Here is a 7,500-nt window from a genome sequence, read left to right on the forward strand (position 1 = left end):
AACTAATTCCTAACACAAGTACGAACATCACGTGGTCTATGTCCTAACAACTCCTAACCATCTCCTAACAGGTCCGAACGGGGCAAAACAGCCATTGGTCGAGCGGAGCAATACAGCCATTGGCCGAAACATAGTCACGTGCGAAACCACATGATTACAGTCAAAAAAGCGGAAGCGCGCGAATGATTAGTTTATTAATTTTAAGGCGAATTCATTATTATTTAAACACGGAGCATATTTTTATTCAGTTTGATGTTTTCAGATAACGTGGAGGTAAGTACAATAAAACACATAACATGAAAGCGAAGTACTACGTGACGTTAACTCTTTTTTCTAAATATGTTTATTAATCTGTGATTTAACATATGTAACGTTATATAATATGCTATGTTTGGGCAAGATTGTTATATAAATCGAGGTGGCCTTTCATATTGCAGCATGTATTATTGTAAGTATTATATTAACAGTAGTATAGTTCTTTAAATTTGTATTTATGTCTTATAAAAATAATAAAATGTTCGATTTAAGCTTTTGTAAATTAAATATTGGTGAAAGTTTATATTATTATTAAGTTATTATTTAAATGTGTTTTTGCATACATACTTCTTCTTTTATAAAGGTCAGATTTTAAAAGTTTATTATAATTATATAAGTAATTATTAGTAGTATAGTTATTATAGTTTTTTAAATTTAAATATGTATATTTGCTTAATTTTACTGTATATATTTCTATTCTTAATAAACTATTTGTGATAGTTAAGATTATATATATATATATATATATATATATATATATATATATATATATATATATATATATATATATATATATATATATAAACATGTATGATTATTTCCTATTGATATTATTTTCTATTAAATAAATTATGCTGGATAACAATCTTTTAGAATAAACCTATTGGGTAGCAAACATATATGTAATTTGAGTTATTTTCATGTTTTTTTATTTATATATATATATTCTTAAATATTATTATTGTTTCACAGATCTTCAACAGATCACTGGAACTGTCCATAGTCCCTGGCTGCTTCAAATGCTCCACCATCATCCCTGGCCCAAAGAAACCCAAGATAACAGGACATAATGACTGCAGACCCTTGCTGGATCCACTGCTCTTCTCCCTCTACACTAGGGATGCACTATAAATCACATGTGATTTTCATGCACATCTCGTCAGTAAAGCCGGTGTTGTTGATTAGTAGTAAATCTCCATCATGTGCTTTCAGATGGAGCAGCATTTACTACACAGAGCCGTAGTTCACTGACAAGCTATACAATATCACATTCATAATCGCAGACAATTTGTCTGAACATCAACAGAACCGGCTCTACTGATGAGATGCGCATAACAATCACATGCGAGTTATCGTGCTGCCCTACTCTACACCAATGACTGCACCTCTACAGACCTGAGGTCTTCGGACTGTCGAGAGGATTACTGGTGCTTCCCTACCCACCTTTCAAGAACGGTACACATCCAGAGTGAGGAAAAGTGCTTAGGAAATCACTCTGGATCCTTTTTGAACTTTTGACATCCAGTCGGCGATACAGTGCATGGAATACGAGAGAACAAAAAAGAAGTTTCTTTTCCCAGAAAATCTGCCTAATGAACAGTTAAAAGTCCCCCCCCCCCCATCGTGCAATAAAAATATGTGCAATAACCTTATATTTTATTTGTTACCACCCCATATCCTAGTACATCCCTACATCTCATTCTATTCCATTCCTATTATATCTATATCACAACTGTACATACAATATATTTTATATTTCAATTTGTTTTTCAGTTTTTTTATTTATATTCACATATGTGTATTTTTATTCTTGTGTTATTTGAATTGTCTTAGTGTTGTTGCTGTCTCTGTGTACTGAAAGCTTGTGACACTAAAACAATTACTATAGAGAATGCATGTCATATTTGAGCTTTTGGAATAAAACCTATTTGTGGAAATATGTTTTGAATGTTTTATTCTTTCAATTTTACAAAAAGGAATATAAGGAGTTGTTTTGTGATGAGGTAAAATGGGTATAAATATTGTCTTTTCTATAATTTGTTAGTTAAAATAATTGAAAAGGTGAAAAACTGGTTTGAAAGAAAAATCTATTTAATTTTTCAAGCTAATTTTCCCATTTTTCCTTCATTTTTCCCTTTCCCCTTCCTTTTTTCTCATTTTTTCTTTTCCCCCACCCATAGCAGTCCCTTTTGCCCTATTTTTGGCCGAGTGGTTAAGGCGATGGACTAGAAATCCATTGGGGTCTCCCTGCGCAGGTTCGAATCCTGCCGACTACGCTGTTTGCTGAAGGCCGTGAGGAAAAGCGTCCATGAATTTTTCAAGGTCCTCCCACTGATTTGCGACATGTCCAGTCCCTCTTCGATGGACCAACACACCGCTGGTGCTTCTTCTATTCGGGCTCCAGGGGTTAACTCGGCTGAGCCAGTGGCACGCCGTGATCGTATAGTGGTTAGTACTCTGCGTTGTGGCCGCAGCAACCCCGGTTCGAATCCGGGTCACGGCAATACTCTGGCGTAGAGTGTACGGGAAGGTTGCCATTTTTTTACCACCTCATCTTTCTTCTCTATTTTGTTTTTGATGCCTGGCCTGTGCAGGGTGACACCAGACAACTGGGCAGGCAGCCTGCCGCTAGACGTAGTCGTGGCCGAGAGGTTAAGGCGTTGGACTTGAAATCCATTGGGGTCTCCCCGCGCAGATTCGAACCCTGCCGACTACGGGAGGGTTTTGCAGTATTGCTTTAGCTTTCTGTGATGGTAATTGTGCCTTCTATGGTCCTTTGTCCTAACTGCTTCTAGCTTTCATCCCGTGACACCTGCGTCTCTTCTTTGCTCCACAAGAGCCCGGATAGCTCAGTCGGTAGAGCATCAGACTTTTAATCTGAGGGTCCAGGGTTCAAGTCCCTGTTCGGGCGAAGGTCTTTCTTTGGCCTCACCTTGCTATCACTACGGTCCATCTCTTCTGCTGACTCTGTACTGGAACGGTGTTCCTTCCTGCTCTCGGGGATCAAGGGATCTCCCTTGTGGTTAGTGAAAAACGAACAGTGTTAAAACACTTGAACAAGGCAAACATAAAGAACAATGGTGCCTGGAATTTTTGAGAACTGGAGCTTGTAGCCTAGAATTTTTCTTTGCAATTCATGTGAAAATCATCTTGTTTACTCACTTACAGAAAACAATACATTGATTTACATTTTCTAAGACACTTTTTGTTGGTAAAGGTCATATGAGAGTAGGCGTCAACTATCATGAATGTCATTATGATTTACACCTGAGAAGACAAAGCCCTGCATAATGAGCTGCATAAAGAGCCGCTCAGTCAGCTGTTGTCACTGAGAGGGAGGTGTTACAAGAAAGAACGTGAGAACAAAATAAATGTATATCATTTTAAGTTTGTAGTTTATTTAGAATATATTTAATTATCCCACAACATAATTTAATATGGGGGAGCAGTTAAACAGTTTATTAGGAACAATCAAAGCTGACTTTCAAACTAATTTTATTTTTGCATTATTACTCCAGTCACACAATCCTCAAGAAATCCTTTTAACAATCTGAATTTCTAAAAAACAACAACAACAAAAAAAACATTTATTGTTATCATTATTATTAATGTTGAAAATAGCAGAGGACATTTTTCAGGTTTTTTAGGGGGTAAATTAAAAGAACACCATTTTTTGTTACATTTGTTACAGTTACATGTATTTGTTACATTTATATTATTTACATCAAGCTTTTGAATGGTATAGTTTTGTATATTGTTATTGGAACTTCATAATATTTAACTTAATTATACATTTAGTCAAGAATTATAGTTTGGAAAGAGTCTAACTAGTAAAATGTTTAGACGTTATGTGAAAGCTAGTACAAGTATATAAATAAATATAAAGAGACTTACTCATGTTTATGATCTCTGCTGAATAAAGTGCTTCATTCTTTTTTTTCTGAGGAAATCCATTTCTCAAATCCTCAACCACGCCACATCTTTTTGGGGTGGATTATGTGTTATTCCTCTCATCGCGAAGCAAACAGTAAAATAAAAGCACTTGAACAACAGTCTGGCTGCTTTTTCTTCTGTGTGGGCGTATTCAAGCTGCGCTTCAGTTTGAATCTGAATAGAGCGTTCAGCGTGGGGCGTGGTCACATTAGATATAATGAAGGGAGACGTGAAAAAAGGACATCGCCTTGTTTTCATATGGATTACTTTATCACAGAACATTTGTTTTAGGCAGCACTCGTTTAGTTTAAAAATAGACATGTCAAGCTTTCTATAGATATCTCTCTCATGTCTCTTCGTTGAGTATTCACAGAGTTACAGTTCATTTTAATGACGTGTTTGTAAATGAAGATCAGCGCAGACAAAGGCTGCAGACAGCACATCTTGTTTGTTATCTTTAGAAGTGCACAAAGTTTTGTTGTTATTATGTCTGTATCCAAAAAAAGGAAACCCTTTACTGGGTTACAGTCCACTTGCTGACTGAGCTGGGATGTTTGCAAGAAGGTCAGGCAGCAGTGTTGCACACAAACTGAGCAGGAGTTGGTCTGTTCTTGTAGTCGTGGCCGAGTGGTTAAGGCGATGGACTAGAAATCCATTGGGGTCTCCCCGCGCAGGTTCGAATCCTGCCGACTACGCTGTTTGCTGAAGGCCGTGAGGAAAAGCGTCCATGAATTTTTCAAGGTCCTCCCACTGATTTGCGAAATGACCAGTCCCTCTTCGATGGACCAACACATCGCTGGTGCTTCTTCTATTCGGGCTCCAGGGGTTAACTCGGGTGAGCCAGTGGCACGCCGTGATCGTATAGTGGTTAGTACTCTGCGTTGTGGCCGCAGCAACCCCGGTTCGAATGCGGGTCACGGCAATACTCTGGCGTAGAGTGTACGGGAAGGTTGCCATTTTTTTACCACCTCGTCTTTCTTCTCTATTTTGTTTTTGATGCCTGGCCTGTGCAGGGGGACACCAGACAACTGGGCAGGCAGCCTGCCGCTAGACGTAGTCGTGGCCGAGAGATTAAGGCGATGGACTTAAAATCCATTGGGGTCTCCCCGCGCAGGTTCGAACCCTGCCGACTACGGGAGGGTTTTGCAGTATTGCTTTAGCTTTCTGTGATGGTAATTGTGCCTTCTATGGTCCTTTGTCCTAACTGCTTCTAGCTTTCATCCCGTGACACCTGCGTCTCTTCTTTGCTCCACAAGAGCCCGGATAGCTCAGTCGGTAGAGCATCAGACTTTTAATCTGAGGGTCCAGGGTTCAAGTCCCTGTTCGGGCGAAGGTCTTTCTTTGGCCTCACCTTGCTATCACTACGGTCCATCTCTTCTGCTGACTCTGTACTGGAACGGTGTTCCTTCCTGCTCTCGGGGATCAAGGGATCTCCCTTGTGGTTAGTGAAAAACGAACAATGTTAAAACACTTGAACGAGGCAAAAAAACATAAAGAACAATGGTGCCTGGAATTTTTGAGAACTGGAGCTTGTAGCCTAGAATTTTTCTTTGCAATTCATGTGAAAATCATCTTGTTTACTCACTTACAGAAAACAATACATTGATTTACATTTTCTAAGACACTTTTTGTTGGTAAAGGTCATATGAGAGTAGGCGTCAACTATCATGAATGTCATTATGATTTACACCTGAGAAGACAAAGCCCTGCATAATGAGCTGCATAAAGAGCCGCTCAGTCAGCTGTTGTCACTGAGAGGGAGGTGTTACAAGAAAGAACGTGAGAACAAAATAAATGTATATCATTTTAAGTTTGTAGTTTATTTAGAATATATTTAATTATCCCACAACATAATTTAATATGGGGGAGCAGTTAAACAGTTTATTAGGAACAATCAAAGCTGACTTTCAAACTAATTTTATTTTTGCATTATTACTCCAGTCACACAATCCTCAAGAAATCCTTTTAACAATCTGAATTTCTAAAAAACAACAACAACAAAAAAAACATTTATTGTTATCATTATTATTAATGTTGAAAATAGCAGAGGACATTTTTCAGGTTTTTTAGGGGGTAAATTAAAAGAACACCATTTTTTGTTACATTTGTTACAGTTACATGTATTTGTTACATTTATATTATTTACATCAAGCTTTTGAATGGTATAGTTTTGTATATATTGTTATTGGAACTTCATAATATTTAACTTAATTATACATTTAGTCAAGAATTATAGTTTGGAAAGAGTCTAACTAGTAAAATGTTTAGACGTTATGTGAAAGCTAGTACAAGTATATAAATAAATATAAAGAGACTTACTCATGTTTATGATCTCTGCTGAATAAAGTGCTTCATTCTTTTTTTTCTGAGGAAATCCATTTCTCAAATCCTCAACCACGCCACATCTTTTTGGGGTGGATTATGTGTTATTCCTCTCATCGCGAAGCAAACAGTAAAATAAAAGCACTTGAACAACAGTCTGGCTGCTTTTTCTTCTGTGTGGGCGTATTCAAGCTGCGCTTCAGTTTGAATCTGAATAGAGCGTTCAGCGTGGGGCGTGGTCACATTAGATATAATGAAGGGAGACGTGAAAAAAGGACATCGCCTTGTTTTCATATGGATTACTTTATCACAGAACATTTGTTTTAGGCAGCACTCGTTTAGTTAAAAAGTAGACATGTCAAGCTTTCTATAGATATCTCTCTCATGTCTCTTCGTTGAGTATTCACAGAGTTACAGTTCATTTTAATGACGTGTTTGTAAATGAAGATCAGCGCAGACAAAGGCTGCAGACAGCACATCTTGTTTGTTATCTTTAGAAGTGCACAAAGTTTTGTTGTTATTATGTCTGTATCCAAAAAAAGGAAACCCTTTACTGGGTTACAGTCCGCTTGCTGACTGAGCTGGGATGTTTGCAAGAAGGTCAGGCAGCAGTGTTGCACACAGACTGAGCAGGAGTTGGTCTGTTCTTGTAGTCGTGGCCGAGTGGTTAAGGCGATGGACTAGAAATCCATTGGGGTCTCCCCGGGCAGGTTCGAATCCTGCCGACTACGCTGTTTGCTGAAGGCCGTGAGGAAAAGCGTCCATGAATTTTTCAAGGTCCTCCCACTGATTTGCGAAATGTCCAGTCCCTCTTCGATGGACCAACACACCGCTGGTGCTTCTTCTATTCGGGCTCCAGGGGTTAACTCGGGTGAGCCAGTGGCACGCCGTGATCGTATAGTGGTTAGTACTCTGCGTTGTGGCCGCAGCAACCCCGGTTCGAATCCGGGTCACGGCAATACTCTGGCGTAGAGTGTACGGGAAGGTTGCCATTTTTTTTCCACCTCATCTTTCTTCTCTATTTTGTTTTTGATGCCTGGCCTGTGCAGGGTGACACCAGACAACTGGGCAGGCAGCCTGCCGCAAGACGTAGTTGTGGCCGAGAGGTTAAGGCGTTGGACTTGAAATCCATTGGGGTCTCCCCGCGCAGGTTCGAACCCTGCCGACTACGGGAGGGTTTTGCAGTATTGCTTTAGCTTTCTGTGATGG

The 7,500-nt window shown here is 39.0% G+C and overlaps 1 long non-coding RNA gene and 7 other non-coding genes across 9 annotated transcripts in view; all 8 read left to right on the forward strand.

Annotated features, from left to right (window-relative positions):
* The window catches only part of LOC127938558 (uncharacterized), a 95,219-nt gene that overhangs the window by 25,139 nt on the left and 62,580 nt on the right, over positions 1–7,500 (forward strand). The window contains exon 3 of one of the 2 annotated variants that reach the window (XR_008148740.1): positions 1,009–1,491. The exons of the other annotated variant lie outside the window; for it this stretch is intronic. This is a non-coding gene — a long non-coding RNA (uncharacterized LOC127938558). The remainder of the gene's footprint in view (positions 1–1,008; positions 1,492–7,500) is intronic. 2 annotated transcript variants of the gene reach the window in all.
* Positions 2,468–2,539, forward strand: trnah-gug (transfer RNA histidin (anticodon GUG)). The gene has a single exon. It is a non-coding gene; the product is annotated as a tRNA-His (tRNA).
* On the forward strand, positions 2,875–2,947 carry trnak-uuu (transfer RNA lysine (anticodon UUU)). Its single transcript has one exon. It is a non-coding gene; the product is annotated as a tRNA-Lys (tRNA).
* On the forward strand, positions 4,583–4,664 carry trnas-aga (transfer RNA serine (anticodon AGA)). Its single transcript has one exon. It is a non-coding gene; the product is annotated as a tRNA-Ser (tRNA).
* On the forward strand, positions 5,023–5,104 carry trnal-uaa (transfer RNA leucine (anticodon UAA)). Its single transcript has one exon. It is a non-coding gene; the product is annotated as a tRNA-Leu (tRNA).
* Positions 5,227–5,299, forward strand: trnak-uuu (transfer RNA lysine (anticodon UUU)). Its single transcript has one exon. It is a non-coding gene; the product is annotated as a tRNA-Lys (tRNA).
* Positions 7,178–7,249, forward strand: trnah-gug (transfer RNA histidin (anticodon GUG)). The gene has a single exon. It is a non-coding gene; the product is annotated as a tRNA-His (tRNA).
* Positions 7,381–7,462, forward strand: trnas-uga (transfer RNA serine (anticodon UGA)). Its single transcript has one exon. It is a non-coding gene; the product is annotated as a tRNA-Ser (tRNA).

The sequence above is a fragment of the Carassius gibelio genome, chromosome A20, assembly GCF_023724105.1.
Source record: "Carassius gibelio isolate Cgi1373 ecotype wild population from Czech Republic chromosome A20, carGib1.2-hapl.c, whole genome shotgun sequence".
NCBI classification, from domain to species: domain Eukaryota; kingdom Metazoa; phylum Chordata; class Actinopteri; order Cypriniformes; family Cyprinidae; genus Carassius; species Carassius gibelio.